Source organism: Pseudorasbora parva, chromosome 3 (genome assembly GCF_024679245.1).
Source record: "Pseudorasbora parva isolate DD20220531a chromosome 3, ASM2467924v1, whole genome shotgun sequence".
NCBI classification, from domain to species: Eukaryota; Metazoa; Chordata; class Actinopteri; order Cypriniformes; family Gobionidae; genus Pseudorasbora; species Pseudorasbora parva.
The window spans coordinates 58,712,674-58,739,194 of NC_090174.1; the positions used below are offsets into that span (position 1 = coordinate 58,712,674).

Below are 26,521 nucleotides of genomic sequence, written 5' to 3' on the forward strand. Positions count from 1 at the left end.
CGCCTTGCGTTCATATGGGCTCATCTGATTAAAGCCTACTTTATTATGATTATAGTATCATAATGATTAAAGGGTTACTTCAGCGATTAGCATATGGCTTTGTATCAGTAGAAACCCTGGAGCATATTCAAATGATTGTGCTTTTCCCCCTCATATCCCCCTGAGACAAGAGATTTATGCATTTTATTTCTGGAAAAATTGTGTGTTGAAATTGAATGTTTGGCCAAAGGCTAAAGACTACAGCCAGCAGAGGGAGCCATTTCCGCATGTTTTGAACCCGTGCATGAGGGATGGAGATCACACTCACAGCTCAGATCAGCTACAGGCACTCATTTAAACGGAGCTATGCTGAGCAATGTAAGTCTTTTAACTTCTCAAATTAATTTCTATGAAAGTTAAGCTTGGAAAGGCATGAACTGAAACACACCAGACTGAACACGCGTTGTGAATGTGAGTGTAGTCGCGATTACCTCAGCTCTGATCACGCGAGCTCATCGGCTCATTTATCTCACTCCTGCAGTTAGTGCTCAGTGCTGTGATACTCGCGTGGGGACTCACTCATTATATTGAACACACACGTTCAGTTTTTAATTGTAGTGTCTTCTCCAACTCAGTCACAGTAATCCAGTAGCGGTGGCTTTGGGAGTGGCCTCACAGGGCAGCGAAGCATTCTGGAAATTGTAGTCTTTCATCCCCATGAGACAAAAATACATTTTCTGTCTTTTCTCAGTCTAGAAGGCACCAAATTTAAAAATAATTTCACATTTCTACTACATTGATGACCCAGTTTAAATACAGATTCATCTTCCCAGTGCTGAAGTAGGTACCCCTTTAATAAATGCATGCACAATTATACGTGAACTTATAAATTCTGCCGAAATGTTTTACTAAGCACGAACAAATGCCTTTCAACTTATGTGCAAAATTCAGAATTAATGTGCAGCAATTTGTACAAATAGAGTCTGTGGGCCTGCTATGTGTTGTAGCCATTAAATAAGCGGGTTTAGTTTCATATTTGTTAAAATATTATGTTTGTTTTTTTCCCATGTTGATTATGAAAAGTTAACAACGTAAGTTGTACGAGTAAGATAGGATTTGCAATATCGGGAGACATGATTATATTGTCTGCTATATTTGCTGCTTATTTATTAAATCCAGGCAATTGGTTGATGGAAAAATTATTAAAATTAAGATCCAATTTAACGAAATTCACGCTTTTCCACTCTCCGATGCCAGCAGCCAATAGCAACACTGGAATAGAGAAGCACCAAATTGCAATCTCCTCCTATTCGGAAAAGGATAAAGGTACCCTTTCAATAGACACTGCTTTTTCTGAGTCTGTCCGCTGAGGATTAGACTGTGACAGAGCAACCAGGTTCTGAGTCTCCACGCGTGAGACAAACAGTTCACCAGGTTCTGAGTCTGTCCGCCGAGGATTAGACTGTGACAGAGCATCCAAGTTCTGAGCCTCTGGTTTAACCAGAGAGACAACACAAAATCTGAGGATCTGAATCTACAGCTTGTGAGGCAGCAACAGATACGACAACGTTCTGAGCCTCCAGCCTGTGAGGAAAGAGACATTAACCAACAATACGTTTAGAGTTTAATCCAATGAGACGACTACAGCATGTCCCAAGTCTCCATGCTAAAGAGATCAGAGCAGATTGACCAACTTCTGAGTGTCTGGTCCAAAGAGGCAGAAGACACACAGAGACATTTGCAACAAGGTTAAGATCAGGAGAGCAAACCTTCACTTCAAGGTTCCTTCGTCTGCGTGTTCCAGATTAAGGACCTTCTGCACCTACTTCAGGGCCTCATCTGCGTGTTCCAGATTAAGGACCTTCTGCACCTACTTCAGGGCCTCATCTGCTTGTTCCAGATTAAGGACCTTCTGCACCTATTTCAGGGCCTCATCTGCGTGTTCCAGATTAAGGACCTTCTGCACCTACTTCAGGGCCTCATCTGCGTGTTCCAGATTAAGGACCTTCTGCACCTATGTCAGGGCCTCATCTGCGTGTTCCAGATTAAGGACCTTCTTCACCTACTTCAGGGCCTCATCTGCGTGTTCCAGATTAAGGACCTTCTGCACCTACTTCAGGGCCTCATCTGCGTGTTCCAGATTAAGGACCGTCTGCACCTACTTCAGGGCCTCATCTGCATGTTCCACATTAAGGACCTTCTGCACCTACTTCAGGGCCTCATCTGCATGTTCCACATTAAGGACCTTCTGCACCTACTTCAGGGCCTCATCTGCATGTTCCACATTAAGGACCTTCTGCACCTGATTCAGGGCCTCATCTGCATGTTCCACATTAAGGACCGTCTGCACCTACTTCAGGGCCTCATCTGCATGTTCCAGATTAAGGACCTTCTGCACCTACTTCAGGGCCTCATCTGCGTGTTCCACATTAAGGACCGTCTGCACCTACTTCAGGGCCTCATCTGCATGTTCCACATTAAGGACCTTCTGCACCTACTTCAGGGCCTCATCTGCGTGTTCCAGATTAAGGACCTTCTGCACCTACTTCAGGGCCTCATCTGCATGTTCCACATTAAGGACCTTCTGCACCTACTTCAGGGCCTCATCTGCATGTTCCAGATTAAGGACCTTCTGCACCTACTTCAGGGCCTCATCTGCATATTCCACATTAAGGACCGTCTGCACCTACTTCAGAGCCTCATCTGCATGTTCCACATTAAGGACCTTCTGCACCTACTTCAGGGCCTCATCCGCGTGTTCCAGATTAAGGACCTTCTGCACCTACTTCAGGGCCTCATCTGCATGTTCCAGATTAAGGACCTTCTGCACCTACTTCAGGGCCTCATCTGCGTGTTCCAGATTAAGGACCTTCTGCACCTACTTCAGGGCCTCATCTGCGTGTTCCAGATTAAGGACCTTCTGCACCTACTTCAGGGCCTCACCTGCGTGTTCCAGATTAAGGACCGTCTGCACCTACTTCAGGGCCTCATCTGCATGTTCCAGTTTAAGGACCTTCTGCACCTACTTCAGGGCCTCATCTGCGTGTTCCAGATTAAGGACCTTCTGCACCTACTTCAGGGCCTCATCTGCATGTTCCAGCTTAAGGACCTTCTGCACCTATTTCAGGGCCTCATCTGCGTGTTCCAGATTTTAGGACCCTTTGGTGCCCCAGGAGATAAGCATCCCACAGACCTTTGTGTTCAAGGCTGTTGAAACGGATTCCAGCTCCTATCTTCACTGCACTGTCTCCCAGCGAAACCGTGGAAGAAGTCATCACCATCGGACTGCTTACTCAACCACGTGGAACGTAAATATCACTTATCCAAACCTCTTTCTAGAGACCTTGGCATTGTTGATTATTATCAGTATAGGATTTTCTAATTTACATTAGAGGTAATATAACTGATGCTAGTTAATAACAAATAATCTTTCGTTTATTTGTTTGATACATAATAAGGTTCTTCACATTAATTTCAGAGAAACAACAGTTTATCTTTCCATAAGATAACGTAACTCTTCTATAGCCACACTTAACTTACTCACATGTATTTTATGCATTTTACACACTTTATTCCTTTATCATTCATTGTATTCATTAAGTAGTTGTGTTAATTGTTCTGTTTATTGAGCGTAAGCGTCAGTTCTGCCAGGCTAGGTGGTCAAGACGCTGCTAAGGCTATTTGGTCTCATCAGCTGTTTCTGCTCATCTGAGATGCATCAGCTGTTCAAACTCCCCTTGCTGCTAATGGCCATGATATAACAGCGCGCATCTTCAGACAGATTCAGTTCGCTCCTAAACTGCTGTTGCTTGCTCTTTGCTGCCGCTTTTCCTGTACCCTGCTTTGCATTCAGGATCTGTGTTTTTTCCATGCTATAATCACTATATTTGTGTGGTCGCCATATTCATCATGAAGGTATTACTCTAAAAGGAAATCATTCGATTTGCCTTCTTATTCGCATATCAAATGTAGCTACGTAGCTATTTCTTTGTTTACTCTTTAAGAGTCCTGTGTCGACTAATTTGCGTTACGTGATCATGATTTTGCAAATGTTCTCCATCACGAACGCGAGGGGAGCTGCATTTTTTTCAGCATAATTATATTAGGGCATGTACATGTCATAGGGTGATAAAACATAGCCAGATTCACCCACTGCTAAACGCAACATTTTTGCTTTAATACGAATGGTCAGATTATTTTCATTTTAGCATGGATTGCTTTTCCAGCTGGTCGCCTCGCCCACCCTCGCTGTATCGCTCAAACAGCTCAAAGCAATTGTATGCTAACATTTTTCTCCTTACAGAGTTCTCAGCCATTTCGGCCGCTTCCACCACGGTAAAACCAATTATGCTTTTCCTCAATGTAATTGCGTTTGCTACGATTCACAATTGCGTTTCTGTCTTCTAAAGTCAATTCAATGTTCTCTAATTAAGGTAACGTTGCGTTACAGCTGGTTGTTTTAGAACATAAATAAATAAAACATGAGGACAGTCGCCCTCGGACAGTGTAAAACATACCGCAGACTTGCAACAGGGGAAACTACAACAGAAATAAAAAATGATCTTAAATAATTGTAGGCTACAGGCATCAATCTTTCTTGCGATTGCCGCCTTGCAGATCTGCGTACCACAGACAGATACTTTTCACACGCGACAATCGCGTTCATCATGGAACCTATGAAGGTAAATTGATGCCATATAGAACTGCAAGCGTAGGGTAAGATTTGTGAAAGTGTACATAAGATTGCAAGCGTAAATTCAATTTGCATGCACAAGATAAGTTTTGCAAAGGTGTAAATTGCCTTTCAAGTGTAAGAAAAAAATATTTGCAGCATTTTACTGTTATTCATAAGTGTAATTCATGTATTGTGAAACTGCAGCTTCATGTTAACGCAAAATAAATATGATCTGTATTCTTCTGACTTCCGTTTTTCTGCGCTTTCCCTTTTGACACGTTTATTTCGCCAAAATACGGCCAAAAGCTTTGCACGCCTGTGAACATCGATTTGCAAGCGGAAAAAACAGAGTCAGGAACTGCGAAATAGATTGAGCGTGTAAAACCATCCTTTGTGTAAAAAAATAAACTGTTGCAACTGTCTGAATTACTTGTTGTGTGCGTAGGGCAAAAAGGCTCCCGAAATAAACCGATTTGAACAGTTCCGTCTTTCTTTTAGCTGCGCTTACAGTTTTGGCACGATTCTGTCACTGACGGAGTTTATCAAGCGTGAGGAGGAAGGCGGGTCCACCTTCTTCTGGAGCCAATCAAATGAGCTGCTCGATTTACTGTTATCTGATTGGTTCAACCAAGTTGGTTCAAACCTCAGACGCCAGAACTCATCTTTATCTTCATTTTACTTTTAATGCACAAATACATATAAATAAATAAATAAATAAATAACGATTGCTAAATAAGCTGTGCATTTTAGACGTATGTTTTCATCCTGAATTTCGAGCTGGTGTAGTCATTGGTTTGGAATTGTATTGATATATATATGTATTGATATATATATATATATATATATATATATATATATATATATATATATATATATATATATATATATATATATATATATATACACAGTCTTGTTCAAAATAATAGCAGTACAATGTGACTAACCAGAATAATCAAGGTTTTTGGTATATTTTTTATTGCTACGTGGCAAACAAGTTACCAGTAGGTTCAGTAGATTGTCAGAAAACAAACAAGACCCAGCATTCATGATATGCACGCTCTTAAGGCTGTGCAATTGGGCAATTAGTTGAATTAGTTGAAAGGGGTGTGTTCAAAAAAATAGCAGTGTGGCATTCAATCACTGAGGTCATCAATTTTGTGAAGAAACAGGTGTGAATCAGGTGGCCCCTATTTAAGGATGAAGCCAACACTTGTTGAACATGCATTTGAAAGCTGAGGAAAATGGGTCGTTCAAGACATTGTTCAGAAGAACAGCGTACTTTGATTAAAAAGTTGATTAGAGAGGGGAAAACCTATAAAGAGGTGCAAAAAATTATAGGCTGTTCAGCTAAAATGATCTCCAATGCCTTAAAATGGAGAGCAAAACCAGAGAGACGTGGAAGAAAACGGAAGACAACCATCAAAATGGATAGAAGAATAACCAGAATGGCAAAGGCTCAGCCAATGATCACCTCCAGGATGATCAAAGACAGTCTGGAGTTACCTGTAAGTACTGTGACAGTTAGAAGACGTCTGTGTGAAGCTAATCTATTTTCAAGAATCCCCCGCAAAGTCCCTCTGTTAAAAAAAAGGCATGTGCAGAAGAGGTTACAATTTGCCAAAGAACACATCAACTGGCCTAAAGAGAAATGGAGGAACATTTTGTGGACTGATGAGAGTAAAAATTGTTCTTTTTGGGTCCAAGGGCCACAGGCAGTTTGTGAGACGACCCCCAAACTCTGAATTCAAGCCACAGTACACAGTGAAGACAGTGAAGCATGGAGGTGCAAGCATCATGATATGGGCATGTTTTTCCTACTATGGTGTTGGGCCTATTTATCGCATACCAGGGATCATGGATCAGTTTGCATATGTTAAAATACTTGAAGAGGTCATGTTGCCCTATGTTGAAGAGGACATGCCCTTGAAATGGTTGTTTCAACAAGACAATGACCCAAAACACACTAGTAAACGGGCAAAGTCTTGGTTCCAAACCAACAAAATTAATGTTATGGAGTGGCCAGCCCAATCTCCAGACCTTAATCCAATTGAGAACTTGTGGGGTGATATCAAAAATGCTGTTTCTGAAGCAAAACCAAGAAATGTGAATGAATTGTGGAATGTTGTTAAAGAATCATGGAGTGGAATAACAGCTGAGAGGTGCCACAAGTTGGTTGACTCCATGCCACACAGATGTCAAGCAGTTTTAAAAAACTGTGTTCATACAACTAAATATTAGTTTAGTGATTCACAGGATTGCTAAATCCCAGAAGAAAAAAAAATGTTTGTACAAAATAGTTTTGAGTTTGTACAGTCAAAGGTAGACACTGCTATTTTTTTGAACACACCCCTTTCAACTAATTGCCCAATTGCACAGCCTTAAGAGCGTACATATCATGAATGCTGGGTCTCATTTGTTTTCTGACAATCTACTGAACCTACTGGTAACTTGTTTGCCACGTAGCAATAAAAAATATACTAAAAACCTTGATTATTCTGGTTAGTCACATTGTACTGCTATTATTTTGAACAAGACTGTATATATATATATATATATATATATATATATATATATATATATATATATATATATATATATATATATATATAATATATTTATATATAAACACCACTGAGCTGATGTTAAACTTAATAAAAAATATACTAAAAACCTTGATTATTCTGGTTAGTCACATTGTACTGCTATTATTTTGAACAAGACTGTATATATATATATATATAATATATTTATATATAAACACCACTGAGCTGATGTTAAACTTCACAATCAAAACATTTAATTCCCATTCTTTAATAGCCATGTAACAATACCATTCTGAATAACTTTTTCAGACCACATTTCATGGTATTTAACAATCAATGATATATTTTGTAACATCGTTCTGGTCACTGTCAATATTGATTCTGATTAGTGATTGTGTAGTTGTGTAGACAGATCAAGCTATTATATAGTTAGTATGAAAAGGGAAATGCTTTCTCTTTGTCCAGATTTGACTGTAGGATAATACAAAACTGATACTTCAAATCAATATAAAACTCATATATTATATTTTGTCCTACAGTGGAAGTCACTGGGTGCTGCCAACTGTCTGATTACCAATATTTATCCTTAAATGTTATATGAATATGTCACCTGGACCAGAGGTTTTTGCTTAAAATAAGCTAAATAATCTGCCAAAGGGGGGAGAAAAATAGTCTTAATTCAAACAGAAAACAATATTATTTTTCTTACCCCAATGGCAGATTATCTTATTTTAAGCAAAAACTCTTAATTTTGTGTATTTTTTTCCAAAAACAAGACAATAATTTTTACTTGTCTAGTAAATGTTTCTTAATGTAAGAATTTTTATATATTTTGACTAGAAACAAGACGAAAAATACTAAGTAAGAAAAGCATTTTTTTTGCAGTGCACGATATTTTTTGTCTGTTGCGATTATGCGATTTTTACTCCTAAAATCTTGTTGTGTCCTGAGCAAGAAACATGTCTACATGCTGCTACTCTACCAATCATCGCTTGTTACCATGACGTTTTGTTCCTGTATCACAGTATACTCACTACAAAAATCTAGACTACACCACTGCGACAGAGGTATGTATCAACTCGTCTTAGTTAATGGAATAACACTTTCAAGGCCCTAAAGGTAGGAAATGTTTTATTAAAACCATCCATTATACTTCAGTGGTTCAACCTTAATGTAATGAAGTAATGTTTGTTTGTTTTTGCACACAAAGCATATTCTCATCGCTTCATTACATAAGGTTGAACCACTGGACCACTGAACCAACAGTCACATGGATGATTTTAACAAATAACAAAGTTTAAACTATACGAAACTTTGACTTTTTTAACAAAGTCGCTAGAGCATCTCTTCAGATCAAAGTGACTTAGCAACTACTAGCTGGCCTCTGTAACACATCTTTCATCAGCAACAGCTACTGTAAACTTTAAGAAGCGCGCCTTATTACCTCACGTCCAGTGCGTCATGTAGCTTCAAAATCAATCAGGGCAGCGCTGGAAACCATTTCTGTTGGTGTGTGCGTTTGAGTGGGAGTCTGTATGCATTGCATACAAAACTAAACAATTTTGTGGAAAAACATAGAAATAATTCAACTTAATCTTTTTGTTCGCTATTTATTTGCTTGTTCAGTGTGGCTTTTGGTTCTGGTAGGTAGAAGCCAAAAATGGCAAAACCGACCGCAACAGACATCTTCACATGACATTGTGTAGCCTCGGCGCACTGGACTACTGCGTCTTCAGGCTGGTATGTGTGGCTCTATTCCTTGCTGTCGTTCCCGCCAGGTTTCAAAACATGTTTCCATTTATATTGGTATCTTCTGCTCGACACAGGTGAATTTAGTTATTCGTACAGAGAATTTCCATGACACTTTAAAACGACTCCCAGTTATTAATATATAAAACTACAGTATCTCTAGGCAATTCCCTTCTCTAATACATCAAACATAATTTCAATACTTTGAGGTGATTCGCCTCTCGAAGTAAGGTGACTGCGTCCCGTCGAGATGCTACAACCGTTTCACAATCACAATCGTTTACTCAAACACACAAGCTCACAGGTCTTAGCATCTATACACTCTCTCACAGTCCTTCTCAGGCGTACGCTGGTCTCTGCAGGATCCTTAATACTAACACATTACAGCCTCACCTTGAGAACGGCTGTATAGTCTTCCAACACTATGCTGTGATCTCTTGAGCACAGAATCTTTAGCACTTCTATTCCTCAGCTACGTAGTATACTTACACCACTCAAGTTGCTTTTGCTGAAATGTTTTATTCACGGGCAGGAGATCACTGGTCACAACCACCAAGTGGTTGTGCTTGTTCGCAAATCAATGTCACTCAAGTGTCCTTCACTGTGACTGGTTCTGCTGATTGGTTTATGTTCAATCATGACTTCTATTTGTGTTAAGCACCTTTTTGGGTGGTCTTTGACCTGAACATCCTTACTCTGCGTTCTGTAGTTTTATGTTCAATAACCCTTTTACCACTTCTGAAGCCATTATATCAAATATTTCCATCACAACCTACACTTTGCAACAACAAACTTTTTTTTCTGAAGGTTTTTTCTTTTTTCAGCATGTTTCTTATAACGTCTGACACTTACATTTCACGTGGCGTGAGTCACCAACCACACAATCTCATCAGCAGTTAGACAAACTTTTTTTTTTTTAAATGGGATTACAAACTATATCAATGTTGCCCAAAACAGATTTGTAAAAATTGGTTTTCATGTTTAAGTTTTTTTTTTTTAAATGGGTGCTGTATCAGTACTTTACACCAGTAATTCTGCAATGCTTTTTTTCCCTACAGACTGTGAGGGAAGCTGCCAAGACGTGCAGGGAGCAAAACATCCCTTTCCCTGAGGTCAACATTCCCAGTACAGACTTAAAGAAACCAAAGGACTTCTATGTGTTTAAAGGCCAAAACGCTCCAACCGTGATACACATCCCTCTCTTCAATGAGGTCAACTGTGGAGGTAAGTTAAACTCGTACAGTAGTCCTGAATAAAATGGCAAGCTCTTGGATTTGAATATCTGTTCTGATATAAATGTTTTTCTATCAGATCAAATTGAGGACTGGCGCAGCAAATATACCACATTTCAAGGTCCTTACAGCGCTGAGATGATCTCTGATCTTATGGAGGTCGCTGGAAAAAATATCACAAACAATGCCGAAAAAATGGTGGAAGAGATTCGGGCAGTTGTCGGGCTCCAGGTGTAGTGTGATCCAGTCCAGTTAACATTTAACTTTGTTAGTCCTAGCCTGAATCTTAATACAGACTAAACAGATCTGCAGAGATTTAACAATATATAGTGTGTAATTTGGTTTTCTATATTTAAATAATCACTTTACCTTGCCACAAATCACAAAGTAATGTTGATCAAAGTTTTGCTTAATTTCTGGTTAGTTGCTTCATGATTGAACTATACATAGCTGACCATTAAAAATAAAGTCAACAATAAAATATTGGATTACAAGTGGTAATTATGTGCTAAATGTATTTTACAAATATTGTATTCCTGTCCATTGTTTTTCCAAAGAATGAATAGCGCTCTTAAAAATAAAGTTCTGTTGACAAAATAATGTGATTCTCTTAATCATCTTCTGCATTGCCAAAATTTGTGTAAACAATGCAATCTGTTGCAGTTTGGAGGCACTGCAAATATTTCACTTACATTGAAAAGATTTTTAATTTAAGTCTCTCCTGAAATAAACATTAAATTATCCTACACCATGATTTAGATCTTGACAGCCAATGAGTTACTCCCTCAGTGTAATAAATGGTGGTCATATTTGAAATGTATTTTAAACTGGTGACCATTGATGATTGGTCTAATGGTTCTTGTTATTGATGGCCCAGTCAATATTTGTAAATGAGCTTTTCTCTCAAAGCTAGAAACCAGAGAATTAAGAGAAACTTGTGCTGTCATTAAGTATTATTTCACAAGTTCACACTTACAAATAAGTCGGCTTGAAAGTATATTTGGTGTGCTGTCCGAGAAGAGGGCTCGGAGCTCTATATTTGGCCTGAACCCAAGAGTGAGTCTGTAGGAGAGTCGACGGAGTGTATGTGTGTATATAGATATGATGGACGTGGTGATTGGCTTGGCTTGATCATTTGAACGTGCTCCTCCTGAACTTTGTTAATGAAACATCATGTCTGGAACTTCTCCATGGACAATGATTGGCAGATTGATGGGGCCCACGTTGGGGTTTAATGCTTCCTTCATGTGCTATCAGAAGTTTCCTATGGAAGCAGAAAAGGCTCATTAATAATTCACGCAAAAAAAACACAATGCACACGTGTAGACAATTTCACATGCATGAAATCAAATTTACATGCACAAAAAACTATTCACGTGCAAAAAATAAAATTATATTCATAAAATACATTTCACAAATGCAAAACACAATTTGTAGATTTACGACTCTACATACACTTTTGAATTTTTAAAATTTACAAGTTTGTCCTTGAATGTGACCTCGCGTGTGAATCGCCGTGTGTGTGTATTTTGCATAGACAGTAAAAGAAATGGACAGAGCTATCCCATTGAATTCAACGGCGGAAAAATGAGGCCAATCAGAGGCACTCACTTCCTGATGGCTGAGTGAACTGCGCAGGCTCAGACTGAGCTTGAGGACGTAGATGTGACGTGAGCCTCCTGTCTGACAGCTGTAGGTCTTCTAGTAGTTGTGGAAAGTGAAATCTGAATCACGTTGGTAAAAAAATTTCTCCCGTTGCTTTTGGCTCCCTATGGGCTTCTCTCCATTCTTCTCCCTTGACTTTATCAGACTTTATGTCTCCACGTCCCCCGACTGTCTCATAGACAGTAAAAGATTGCTTCTGAGCGTCTCCTCCTGTCTATACGGTAATTTCTCAACTGTGCGACAGAGTCACGTTGGTTATGACGCAATCATTAGCCTATTTTTACAAAAACAGCTTCTACGGGCGATAGTGTAAGATACAAGGTAATGGAGCCTTTTATGCATTGTCATGTTTCTTTATAAATAAACAATGGACAAATGGAGTCTTTAAACGTCTCAGATGTAAAGTTATTCACTGTCAAAGTGACTCAAAAAAGAATGGGAGTCAATGGGATGCTAACAGCAGGTGATGGCTTGGTTAGCAGTGGCCGCCCCTATGGGTGGAACGCTTTCTGAGTGATAGATTACCCCCTTGGTATTTTGAGACCCTCCTGGCAGCGCTCTCCTCCCACCCGGAGCGGTCATATTCTTTAGCCAATCAGATTTAGGCTTATCAATTGGCCAATCATAGTCACGTCACGTGAGGGCGGGCCCACCTGGTGTTACGTCATCAGCCTTTGCCCACAGTTTGTGATGGGGCTAAGTAAGCAGAGGTTTGCACAATTTGATCTGTTAATTTCTGTTAATTTCTGATTGTTGTATTTCTCAATGAAGGTGAGTCTCTCTCTCGCTCGCTCTCGCTCTCTCGATTAATGGTATACGTTTTTATCATCTCATTCATCTATTTAACTATTTTAAGTGTAACCATAACCAGATTTTGTCATTATTTCATTTATAAGTGATTTGATAACTAGTTATGATTTGGTATTGACTTTGAAGTGTTACCTATTGCAATACAATATAGTCACATTAAAGCAACGCTCTCCCACATTTTGCTATTGTAACTGCGCTTATTTCCGCCGTTGGTATAAGTTGCAGTGGGTGGTTATAGACAAAAAATGTGCAGTTTTCTACCATCTTGCAGATAACGTTTCTTTAGTCGTTCGGCAACCCTGCAGTCAGAACCCCCGACTGTAAAAAATGTTGGTTGTTTTTTGTTGGTTTAACTTATAAAAGTAAGTAACCTGTTTGCCTTAATTTTGAGTTTATTGAAATTAAAAATTTGAGTTGATACAATGAAGGAAATTTGTTTAATAAATAGAAACTCAAAATATTATTGTATCTGAACCACATAAAAAATTGATAAATCATGAAAATAGCACTATTTGTTTCACTGCGTCATCAGAAATAAAACACACACTGTTCTGAATTCTCCATGTTCAGCATAATACCGGAGATGCGCACTGAATCAGCGCTGCACGTCACAGACTATTGCGCAACATGCGCAGCTGCGGAGCTTGCGCTCATTTAATACACTGAGAATATGCGTAGCGTTATAGAGCTGCATCCGCCATTCCGACGGGGAAGAAAGTTCGCTCGCTGGATTGCTTACACTTTAAGGACATTGCATGAGTAACGGACAAGTAAGTCCAGTGTTATTTGAATATTAATGTTACATTGCAAGTGTATTCATTGCAGATACTGTTTATAAGAGTTATTCATGTATAGCCTATTAATGCGATCTGTTTACCTCACGTGAGTTATGTGCTGTATCATGGGCTGTCAATTCTTTGAAGTTTAATACAGCGATCATTATAATTGTTTGAGGAATAAGATACTTTGAGTTTATTTGATCTAGCATGTAACACTTAAGTGATCTATATGTTAATTATTATTTCTCTTTCATTGTTTAGAAAACCTTGCACATGTCCATCTATGTTGATGCCAAAGCATTCATTAAAAGGCTATCATCTGTCAATGACTCTGAGTTCTCTGACAAGAACACTGTGGCGCTCAGCGCACATTAATCCAGCTATATACTAAATCGTAACATGGTCCTTCGAGCCGGAGCTGACTACTACAGAAATGTCATTGCCCAATGATAACCCGTCCAGTCCAGATCAGCCAGCAGGGAGACCAGTGAGACAGAGTAAGCTTCCTCAGCATCTGGAAGACTATGTTATGGACTATAATTTTCCAAGAGCAACTAGTCCCCCAGCTGGTGTCAGAGCGTTATCTTCGCCGAGTATGTCTACACCAGTACGTAAAGTCGAGCAAGACCGAGCAATGGATAAAATGTCCCTGAGGGAATTAATGGAGAACATCAATGCAGCTGAGAGGGAGGAGTCAGCTGAGATTTCACAGCTTACAAGCCGACTGTCGCTTTATGAGAAAAGGCAGCAGCGTCGACAGGATATGTTAAAACGTATTAATGCCTTCCTAGAGGAGGAGGAAGCAGACAACCTTTCACTCCAAGAAGCAGCTATAGCATCTCAGAAGGGAGCACTTTCCCCTGAGCCAGTTCATAACATTACCTCGACTGCTCCACACACCACAAAGACACCAGTTGACTTTCCAGACTCTCAGCCTGATATAATGAGCCCTGAACAAAGGAGAGATGAATTATCTCCGCTCGCACAAGTTCCAGTTATACAGAACGTTGCACATAGTTCCATAAGAGCTCATTCCACCCAGCAAACACTTCCACTGAATGATGTGAGTTCAGTCCACTCAATTCCATCGTCATGCTTAGTGTCTCCACAACCTCCTACAGCTCCTTATACAGCTCTACAAGGACAGTTACTCCCACACCGGCAATATGAAGATAAATTACCTCCTGGAATTAAAAGGTCTATAAAGGTTGAGGGCGCCCCCTTTTGGTCTCAGCAGCAATGGGCCACTAATCCTCCATCTGCAATGCATACGACGCAACAATTGGTACCTTCGGTTTATGCTGATTGCCATCCCAATTATCCTGGTGCTGACTCAGCACAGCCTAGATATGCTGGTGCACATAGTGTTCACTACCCAGCACAAGTAACTTGGCCCCAGTATGCCAATTGTCAAGCAGCTCCTCCACCTCCCATTAACTTATATGGAGCCCCAAAACCTTCCACACCAGACTTTGCTGTAGACAGTGAAAGGGAATTTGCCAATCTGAAACTAGCTCTGGATAATCTACTAGACCCACATCCTGAGCTGTCAGAGAAATACAAATATCATGTGTTGCTTGAACATCTTAAGCTCCCAGAGGCTCAAATGATTGGACAGTCTTGTCGGCACGAAGCTCAGCCATATACAGCAGCGATGCAGGCTCTACAGTTGCACTATGGACAGCCACATCAATTAGCACAGAGCGAAATAGCAGCCATACTCAACGCTCCAGATGTGAAGGTCGGTGAAGCTTTTAGTTTCCAGTCATTCGCCTTAAGGGTTCATCTTCTTGTGAGTATGTTGCTGTCTCTGGAGGGCCCGAGAGGCATTGAACTCAGCTGTTGTTCCCATGTAGACAGGCTCCTCAGCAAACTGCCCAAATATCTCAGGGACAATTTCATTGAGTTTCTACAGATGCAAGGCAAGCTGAATGTCACCAGCCTAAATCCATATAATCTCCAGGACTTTTCTGGTTGGCTGCAGGGTAAAGCTCAACAACAGCGTCTGTCCAGTAGACTAGTTGAACGCTATCAGAAAGAGAAATACTCTTATTCACTTCAGGGAAGGGCTTCAACTCGATCAAAGGGACAGAGCACTTCAGTCTACCATGGCACAGAGCTACAAAGCGTCAAAGCACCTAAACCGGTACCTCCACCCACCCAATGGAAGAAGTCCAAAGTCCATTGTCTGTTCTGCCACAGCAAAGAGCATTATATAACACAGTGCTCAGAAATAAAGGAGCAATCTACAGACAACCTCATGCAATGGATAGCAGAAGGAAAACGGTGCTGGAAATGTGGCCGTTCTCACTGCCCAGAGGACTGTAACCTAAAGAAACCTTGTGGAATCTGTGGGGAGATACATCTCCAGGTCCTCCATGGGATTGCTGAAGAGCGAGTCAAGGTTAAGCGTACCAGTGCACTAAACAGTAGGATCTACCTCACACCTTCAAGTCCCTCAGGCCGAGTACTACTGAAAGTTGTTCCTGTGCTTCTACATAATAAGGACAGAGCTATCGAGACCTTTGCAATATTAGACGATGGAGCTGAACGTACCATGCTGATACCTACTGCTGCTCAACAGCTTCAGCTGGAAGGGAAGGAGGAAACGTACTATCCGTCCCGATGTCACATTCCTGGCTGGCTCAATTGTTACCTTCGATGTGTCCTCCAGAACCAAACCAGGAGTCAGATACAGAATCCACAATGCCTTCACTGCAGATGGATTAGATCTAGTGGAACAGAGCTACCCAGTCAAAGCTCTACAACGACGATATGCGCACTTGAGAGATATTCCTTTGCAGTCATTCAAGAATGTTCTGCCCCTGTTGCTGATTGGCTCAGATAATAGCACTCTGATCACAGCGGTAGAAACCGTCTATGGAGGCACGGAGGTTGGGCCAGTCGCTGTCCGTACAAAACTAGGCTGGGCTCTTCAAGGTCCCGAAGGTCTTCCAAATCGAGCAACCTCCACTCATCAGAGTTATTTCATTACCGCTTCAGCAGCCTATGATACCCTCTACAGAGATGTTGAGAGATTGTGGCAGCTAGATTCTCTACCTTACCGAAGTGAAAAGCTGTTAACTCGTTCGAAACAGGACCAAGATTCTATCAAGATATTAGACAGCAAGACCTGTAGGGTGCTAATTGATGGAATTCAACGCTATGCCACTCCCTTGTTAAGAACTGACGATTCCCCAAAGCTGCGTGTTCCTCAAGAAGCTGTGCTTGCCAATCTCCGCAGTACTGAAAGGAGACTTCGAGATCAACCAGAGAAGGCAGCTGCCTATCAAGGTGAGATGAATAGACTAATTCATGCAGGTTATGTCAAGGAGATCACGGCTAAAGAAGCTAATGAATCTGAAGAATCCTGGTATCTGCCACATCACCTCGTCTACCACAATGGAAAGGCACGTCTGGTGTTCAATTGTTCATTTGTATACAAGGGTACTTCTTTCAATGAGCAACTCCTGCCAGGACCAAACCTGGGACCATCCCTCCTCGGAGTCCTACTGCGATTTCGACTGCACCGTATTGCGATCAGTGGAGACATTAAGGGTATGTTTCACCAGGTTCGCCTGTTGCCTGAGGACAGACCCTTACTAAGATTCCTTTGGCGAGACTTGCAACGAGAGTTTCCACCGCAAGTATGTGAATGGCAGGTGCTGCCGTTCGGGACCAGCAGTAGTCCCTGCTGTGCCATCTATGCGCTACAAAAGCACGTCAAAGAACACCCACGCAGCACTTCTGACCTCATCCAATATGTCGAATCCAGTTTCTATGTTGATAATTGTCTGGAGAGTCTACCTACTGCGGAGGCAGCCAAGAGTAGAGTGGATGACTTGCGTGCACTATTGGCGGATGGCGGATTTGAAATCAGGCAGTGGACGAGCAACCAATCATCAGTAGTAGCTCACTTACCATCTGATGCCAGATCCCAGGACATGGAACGGTGGCTGGAGTACAAACGCTGTGACCCTCAAGAACCCGCATTAGGACTCTGCTGGAATTGTAGAACTGACACACTGGGTTACAGATATCGACCTATCGAACATTCAGTACTGACAATGCGTACAGTTTACAAGATACTAGCGAGTCAGTATGACCCATTGGGTTTCATCACGCCTTATACCACCAGAGCCAAGATTCTCATACAGCAGCTATGGTCGAAGAAAAGAGACTGGGATGACCCAGACCTCCCTGCTGAACTGCGCGAGTCTTGGAATATCTGGGAGAAGGAGTTACCACACCTCAGCACAGTTTCAATCCCACGTTGCTATGTTCCTGAAGCCATGGATAGTTCTAGATTTGTGCACCACCTGCATGTTTTCTGTGACGCATCGGAGAGGGCGTATGGAGCAGTAGCCTACCTCTGTACATCTGATGAGGGCATCACCAATGTCTCATTCATAATGGCCAGGTCAAAAGTGGCCCCTAAACGCCAACAGACCGTGCCACGGCTAGAGTTGTGTGCGGCGCTGGCTGGAGCACAGCTGGCAAAATTAATCCAGACGGAATTGTCTTCCTTCTTGCAACAGACCACCTTATGGACAGACTCGACAACAGTCCTAGAATGGCTACAGTCAGAGTCATGCCGGTTCAAGGTATTTGTCGGCACTCGCATATCCGAAATACAAGAACTGACAGATCAGCGATCATGGCGTTATGTCGACTCACCTAATAATCCAGCTGATGACTTGACACGAGGCAAAACGCTTCTAGAGCTTACTAGACCTAGCAGATGGAATAACGGGCCGTCTTTCCTGTTGCAAGCTCCAGATAAATGGCCTCAGAGACCACCCATCACTCAGCTACCCAAGTCTAACGAACTAAAGGGGATGACATTCTGCAGTTTTGCATCTGTGCCACAAAATATCCCAGATGTGAACCAGTTTGAATCATGGAAGGAACTGGTCGAAGCTGTACGTCAGCAATGCCACGGGGCGGCAGAGCCAAACCAGACTCACTCAATTAACAGCTACCGTGAAGCAGAAGCTATTCTCCTGCGAGCCTGCCAAGCACAAAGTTTTCCAGAAGAGCTTGTTTCACTAAGAGCTGACCAGCCTGTTCATATCAGCAGCAGACTCAGAAATCTAGCGCCAGAACTGGACCAAACAATGGGTCTCATCAGAGTAGGTGGGAGGCTACGGCAGTTACAGCAGGTTAGTGATCTTGATATCCATCCCATTGTCCTCGACCCTCGTCATCCAGCTACCATGCTTCTAATCAAAGACTATGATGAACGGCTGTTACATACTGGCTCTGAAAGGTTGTTTGCAGAAATCAGGAGACAGTATTGGATCTTGAGAGGTCGACAAGTCATCAAAAGGTACCAACTTCAATGCCCCGAATGTCAAAGATGGAGAGCACAGCCTAAAGTTCCTCAAATGGCAGATTTGCCAATGTCTCGACTCCGCATCTTCCGCCCACCTTTCTTCTCAACAGGTGTTGACTGTTTCGGGCCATTTATCGCCAAGATAGGCAGACGAAACGAGAAGCGGTGGGGGGTGATTTTTAAGTGCCTGACGACACGTGCCATTCATTTGGATCTCCTTAATTCAATGGATACAGATGCCTTCATACTGGCCCTCCGCAGATTCATTTCCAGGCGAGGTAAACCAGCAGAAATAATTTCCGATCAAGGGACGAATTTTAGAAGTGCTGACAGGGAACTTCGAATGGCATTCAAAGAATTGGAACCACAGCTTCAACGACAACTGACCGATTACCAGATTGAGTTCAAATTCAATCCCCCTAATGCACCACACTTCGGCGGGGCATGGGAGCGGGAGATTCGTTCTAACAAGAGTGCACTCCAGGTTGCTGTAGGAGCTCAATCATATCTGACCCTATAACACCAAATATGCTTCTGATGGGGCGGCGGGATGCTTCTTTGCCACAAGCCGTTTATGCTCCTGAAACCATAGGACGCCGTAGATGGCGACATTGCCAGAACCTAATAGATCAGTTCTGGATCCATTACCTACGTGAATACCTGCCAACCCTTCAATCCCGCTACAAGTGGCAGCAGCAGACAGAGCCACTTGCACTGGATACCGTGGTAATGATAATTGACCCCAATCTACCACGAGCCCAATGGCCAATAGGTCATGTGGTGAAACTCATTCCAAGCAAAGATGGTTGTGTACGGACTGTTGCAATTCAAGTGGGAGGTAAAATATACACCCGACCGGTAGCCCGCCTTATCCCACTTCCAGGCCTGCCAGAAAATATGTTATATCTGCAAACATGAAGAATTCTACTAATCAACACATTTGCTGCTCAAATGTGGGGGCGGCTGTTCTGAATTCTCCATGTTCAGCATAATACCGGAGATGCGCACTGAATCAGCGCTGCACGTCACAGACTATTGCGCAACATGCGCAGCTGCGGAGCTTGCGCTCATTTAATACACTGAGAATATGCGTAGCGTTATAGAGCTGCATCCGCCATTCCGACGGGGAAGAAAGTTCGCTCGCTGGATTGCTTACACTTTAAGGACATTGCATGAGTAACGGACAAGTAAGTCCAGTGTTATTTGAATATTAATGTTACATTGCAAGTGTATTCATTGCAGATACTGTTTATAAGAGTTATTCATGTATAGCCTATTAATGCGATCTGTTTACCTCACGTGAGTTATGTGCTGTATCATGGGCTGTCAATTCTTTGAAGTTTAATACAGCGATCGTTATAATTGTTTGAGGAATAAGATACTTTGAGTTTATTTGATCTAGCATGTAACACTTAAGTGATCTATATGTTAATTATTATTTCTCTTTCATTGTTTAGAAAACCTTGCACATGTCCATCTATGTTGATGCCAAAGCATTCATTAAAAGGCTATCATCTGTCAATGACTCTGAGTTCTCTGACAAGAACACTGTGGCGGTCAGCGCACATTAATCCAGCTATATACTAAATCGTAACACACACGATTACACAATATGCTTACAAAATCTTTTAATATTTTAATAAAGGTTGTCGATTCTCAAAAAATGTTCATTGTATTAACTCAAAATTTTAATTTCAATGAACTCAAAATTAAGGCAACAGGTAACTTTTTTTTCTAAATAATGTTTTACAGTGTGCCTGTAGGCGATTACACTGTTTCCGGTTTTATTCTGCAGAAGCGCTTTACTCTTAGCAGTGTGAACATGTCACAGCAGCCACCGAGCGAACGCACAGAGTAACGTCATAACATCCTTTTAAACACACTTAAATGTGTCTAATATGATTAAAAAAAATGTACCTTAAAAAAGAGTTTTAATTCACAAAAGATTATAACAGCTAAAGTGTTTAATTGTATTTCATGGTTGATTAACATTAGAAAACTGTTTATCATGCTGAAATATTCATGTCATAATATATTGTTAAAAAGTGTTTTAGAGACATTTTAGAATTATGTTTCTGAGAGTATGTTGTATTCTCGGTTCAGTCGCCATTTTGAGTGGTCAGCACGTGTACATGAGTTAAATAAAAGAAGAATTATATCTAATTAATACAGCAAGTGTAATGACATCTAATGTATTTTCTTCTGAAATGTGGTCTTGAACACTTTCTGGTCTCTTGATTTATGTTTATTTGTGCATTTTTGAAAATTTTTGTATTATACAATATCTGATTATTTTTGTAAATTAATGCAAGATTCTAAATGCATATAATGCAGACCTGAATATAAACATACATACATAATATCATGCACAAAGGTATGTTTTGCATACACTTACTACGTATTTTCATGAATTTGTTGTTTGTTAACTTGTCTTCCACCAAATGCACTTTGAGAGTGTTAGTTGAATCGTTTTGAAGAGAAAAGACATTTAAAGAATTATCTGAGTAATAAACTGACTGCCGCTGTAGAAAGACATAACTTCTGTCCTCTCGAGGTTTTCACTGTTTATTCACCGATCCACAGTGCACACTGCCTGTGTATCATTTGCTGTCTGCCCAGATATACCCTAGGTCTGAGGCCTGTAACATAAACCAAGTTTTGTTTGGTACCTCAAGACACTCATATTAACAGCTTTCTATCAGCCTGAGAAAGCCAGATGTCTGCTCTTCAGGATAAAGGATGCCCTCTGCTGTTCGTCTTGAGTATTGCTGGTTGGCACCTGTTTCCACAAATTAGCAGTCTATTGGTCACAGTCTATACACCTGTTACCAGTGCTTCAGACGCTCTTTTAAAAAGAGATCTCCAGTTGAGCGATTTGGGGATTTGAGGATCTGAGAATTTGGGAACTTTGAGGATTTTTTGGTTTTGGACTTCGCTTGGTTTTGTAGGCTACTTTTTTGATGTTATGTTTTGTTTGTTTTCTGCATTTATGCTCCAACTTCACATTTCACATCCATCTGCACTACACACTGATGTTACTGACGGACACAGAAACATTATTTCATTGTTTTCATTCTTTTACTTTGTTACTTTAATTTAGTTAATAAACCTATTTTTGAGCTTTAATATTTGGTTTGCGTGTGTCCATTGTTTTTGTTGCTTCCCTTGAGCCAGGGCTCGTAACAAATTGGGGGCTCAACCTTGCTTTTGTTTAAGAACGCTTCAAGTTTGATAATTAGGTATTTTGGACAAGCGACGATAATTGTACTTGAATCAATTTGTTCACCGTATTGAATCACCAGTTGGTTAGTGGCCTACATATGTGCAATATTGTTTTTTGAACGTGAGTTTTCTCTGATAGGCAAAGCGACATGTTTCTTTTGTGGCGTGTCGGATTTGTTAATTTTGTGTAGTGTTGTGGTGAAAGTGGGTAGTAGTAATTATCTCGGGAGCACATCCGTGGTGTTGAAGGCGTCGCTGGTTTGACCAGTTGTGTTTTTTACCCAGCGGGCTACAGTGCATAAAACCACCCCACCGGTAATCGCATGAAGACTAGGGTTGAGTTAGGTAGAGTTATTGGATAGGTAGGTAGAGGGAAAACTCTCGTTATTTGATTGTACTGTGTGGACTGAATTGTTTTCTGGTGTTTTTCCATGACTGATATCGATGCATTTGTTAGTTCACCTTCTCATGAATTCTTGGGTGGGTGTACTAAAGAGCTATTATTAAGCATCGCGGAACATCACGAAATTGTGATTTAAAGCTAAAAGGCTCGAAAAAAATGTTAAGGTAACTTTGAAAACTGAGTTGATTGGAAAAGGTTTGTTAGGCCCCATTTGTTGTGAAAACCTGGCAACCCCGTCAAGGGCTCTCCTCTTTTTCTCCGTCTAAAGAGAGAAATGTTTTGCCGACTTTAAAGATGTGTGGAACAGTGCAGACAGCAAAACATTGTGCAATCATTTTGTCTGCGTCCATTGCATATTGCGCTGTTTTACTTCCTTTCACCGATTAAGAACGTCTTGGGCTGTTTTGCCAGTGTACAGTGTAAATGCAAATATCGGATACGGGTCGCTTTTGAAAAGATGATGTAAGCGGGTCTTCAAAAAAATCAGATATAGTCACCAAATCGGAATTGTGCATCAAGACCTGCAGTGTAAATGCAGCCTTAGAAGCCAAGATGGAAGAATCTGTACCAGGTGCATCTAATTTACAATTTCTGTCTTTTGAACAGCAAAAAGAGCTGCTGCTTTTGCAGATGGAGCATGAGAAATTAAAACAACGTTCTGAACAAGGTAAGATGGAGTTGGAAAAGGCAAAATTGGATATAGAGTTCCACAAGCTCGACCTTATAAAAGGAGGTAAGCTATCTAGCTCTGGTCAGGAGCAAAGTATGTCTCTTTTACTCGTTTCAAATCTAAAACTTGTTCCGAAATTCAATGAAGAAGATCCTGATACTTTCTTTACTTTATTTGAAAGCATGGCAGAACTGAGAGACTGGTCACATGATAACCGTGTTGCACTGTTACAGTGTGTGTTAACTGGGAAAGCACAAGTAGTTTTTTCTTCACTGTAAATCCATGATTGTAAAGATTATCATAAAGTTAAATCTGCAGTTTTAAAAACATTTGAATGTGAACCCGAAGCATACAGACAGCGCTTTCGTTTGCAGAGAAAAGAAGAGTAGCAAACACACCTAGAATTTGTGCGCAATCTGAGAAAGCACTTTAATCGTTGGTGTACAGCAGTAAACATTAAAAGTTTTAATGTACATTGGAGGATTTGCTTCACGTAATGGTGTTGGAGCAATTTAAAAATTCAGTCCCAAGACGTATAGCTACGTATATTTGTGAGCATAATGTCAAAATGCCAGAGGAAGCAGCTGCGTTGGCCGATGATTTTGCACTGACGCACAAAACTGCATTTGTTGATTGGCATGCTCGTGACGTTCAGTCAGAAGTACCTCTGAAGTCTTCATACAAATTTAACCGTGTTTTCAAGGGAATCTTCGATCCGAGTAAGACATGCAATTATTGTCATGAGAGAGGCCATTGGAAAGCAGATTGTTCTGTCCTTAAAAATAAAGCTAACCGTTCTGCACAGAGTTCACATGTTAAACCTGCTGCTCTTGTAGCATCTGTCCTCTCTGTAGGGAGTGATATTGTTGAAAAGCAAAAATTTGATTTTTCTTATTCGCCTTTTGTTACAGAAGGTCGTGTATCTCTGGTTGAAGGGAAAGCGGAAGTCCCTGTTAAAATCTTGCAAGATACTGGCGCCATGGACTCATTAATTCTAGAGTCAGTGCTACCTTTTTCCTCACAGTCTCACACTGGTGAGAATGTTTTAATTCGGGGAATAGGTCTGAATACTTTGTCTGTGCCTCTTCATAAGGTAAGACTTCAGTCCGCTTTAATTCAAGGTGAGGTTGTAATGGGAGTACGACCAGCTTTGCCAGTTGAGGGAGTCCATATTATTTTGGAAAATGGACTGGTAGGTGAACGTGTGTGGGCTGATAGCTCTGTGTTCCCTATAGTGACCTGTAACAAAATCAAAAGCGAATCAAATTCTTTGTGTCAGGACAGCGTATGTGTAGTGACTCGTGCAGATAAGGAGAAATTGTGTGATCAAAAGGAGAGACAATCTGATAAAGTCTGTAGTAATTAGTTTTTGCCTGATTTGTCTTTTCCTGTTTCTGCAGAGGAATTGGGAAAGGAAAAGCAGAGTGACTCATCATTGGATGAACTCTTTGGATGAGTGCTGTTCTTCCAACAGAAGAGCGTAAGAGCGTTGCCCGTGGATATTTTGTCCATAATGGAGTGTTGTTGAGGAAATAGGTTCCTCACAAGGATTTCGTTGGGGATCCTATGTTTCAAGTAGTTGTTCCAACTAGGTTTCGACAAATGATGATCAAAATTGCACATGATCAATCAGGTCATCAGGAAGTGCGTAAGACTTACGATCGTTTGTTGCGATATCTTTTTTGGCCACGCTTAAAACGAGACATTTCTGCTTATATAAAGACATGTAAAACCTGTCAAATAACGAGTAAGCCATACCAGGTATTGAAACCTGCTCCGTTGAAACCAATTGCAGCCACTGGTGAACCTTTTGAACATCTTATTGTCGATTGTATAGGGCCACTTCCTCGTTCGAAGACAGGTAGCACTTATTTGTTCACGGTGATGTTTGAACATACGCTTTCCTGCGGCATATCCATTGCGTACCATTACTTCTCGTTCTGTAGTCAAAGCGTTAACACAATTTATATCAGTCTTTGGAATTCCAAAAGTCATCCAGAGTAATCAGGGTTCAAACCTTACGTCTCATCTCTTCCAGCAAGTGTTAAAACAGCTGCACATTAAGCACAATCAATCTTCTGCGTATCATGCACAAAGTCAATGTGCATTGGAGAGATTCCATCAGTCATTATAGTCACTTCTCCATGCACATTGTCTGCACTTGGATAGAGATTGGGAAGAGGGTTTACCGTGCATGATGTTTGCTGCACGCAAAGTAGTACAGGAAAGTATGGGTTTCAGCCTGAATGACTTGGTCTTTGGCCATAAAGTTTGTGGACTTTTGTCTGTATTTCAGGAGTTTGGTAAAGCTCCACAGCCTCCTAAAAATTTGGCATCATACATTTTGGGGTTTAAAAACAGATTGCTTCAGGCTAGAGACCTGGCGAAAGTAAATCTCGTAAAACAGCAGAAAAACATGAAGCGATTGTATGATCGTACGGTTGAGCATTGAGTTTTTGTACCAGGCGATCAAGTTTTGGTGTTAAGGCCTATGGTATCTTCTCCTTTTGAAGCTAAATTTGATGGCCCATTTGTTGTACTACGTAAACTGACTGATGAAAATTACGACATTGCAATGCCATCAAGGAAAAAGTCAGTTAAACGGTGCCATGTAAACGTTTTAAAACCCTATAATGAAAATGAGGCTAACCCTGTGGAAAATGTGACAACTTTGCATTCAGCACTCTCCGCATTTTCCATGGGTATGGGGAATGTGAGTTTAGTGGGTGAGGAAGAGGAGACCATTTCGCCCGATGACAGTTTTCTGTGGTCCAATTCAGAGGCATTGCAGAACTTAAAGTTTACTCTCCGTCATTTATCTCCTGTAAGATGCCAGGAGTTGTGATCTGTTGCATAGTTTTCCTGAATTATTCGGTGACACGCCGTCTCGTACTGATTGGGTGGAACATGACATTGATGTGGGGGATGCGAAGCCTGTTAAACAACGTTTTTATTGTGTTCCACCTGAGAAACAAGAAGTAATGAAGAGAGAAACTGAGTATATGCAAGACCACAATATTGCAGTGCCTTTGTTCTCTTATTGGGCTTCCCCGTGTATTTTAGTTGGAAAGTCAGATGGTACCGTAAGATTTTGTACAGACTTCCGTAAAGTCAATAGCTTAACGAAACCAGATTGTTTCCCTTTGCCCCGTGTTGAAGACTGCGTGGACCAGGTTGGGTCAGCTAAGTTTGTCAGTAAGTTTGACTTGCTGAAGGGTTATTGGCAAGTGCCTTTAACCAAAAGAGCGCAGGAAATCTTTTGTTACCCCATCAGGGCTATATTCTTACCAGGTCATGAGTTTTGGCCTGCGAAATGCTTCGGCGAATTTTAAACGCCTCATGAACCGGGTAATTTCTGGGCTTGAGGGTTGTACTGTCTATTTGGACGACTTGGTGGATTTTAGTGACAGTTGGGAGTCTCACTTAAAAGGCATCTAAAAATCTAAACTTCTCTACTTA

At 41.0% G+C, this 26,521-nt stretch overlaps 2 long non-coding RNA genes across 2 annotated transcripts; both read left to right on the forward strand.

Moving 5' to 3' along the window:
• Nucleotides 1–10,009: 10,009 nt before the first annotated feature.
• Nucleotides 10,010–10,508, forward strand: LOC137071551 (uncharacterized). The gene is made up of 2 exons (XR_010904444.1): nucleotides 10,010–10,170; nucleotides 10,258–10,508. It is a non-coding gene; the product is annotated as an uncharacterized lncRNA (long non-coding RNA).
• Nucleotides 10,509–19,611: 9,103 nt separating this feature from the next.
• Nucleotides 19,612–20,289, forward strand: LOC137071558 (uncharacterized). The gene is made up of 2 exons (XR_010904452.1): nucleotides 19,612–19,954; nucleotides 20,225–20,289. It is a non-coding gene; the product is annotated as an uncharacterized lncRNA (long non-coding RNA).
• Nucleotides 20,290–26,521: the final 6,232 nt, after the last annotated feature.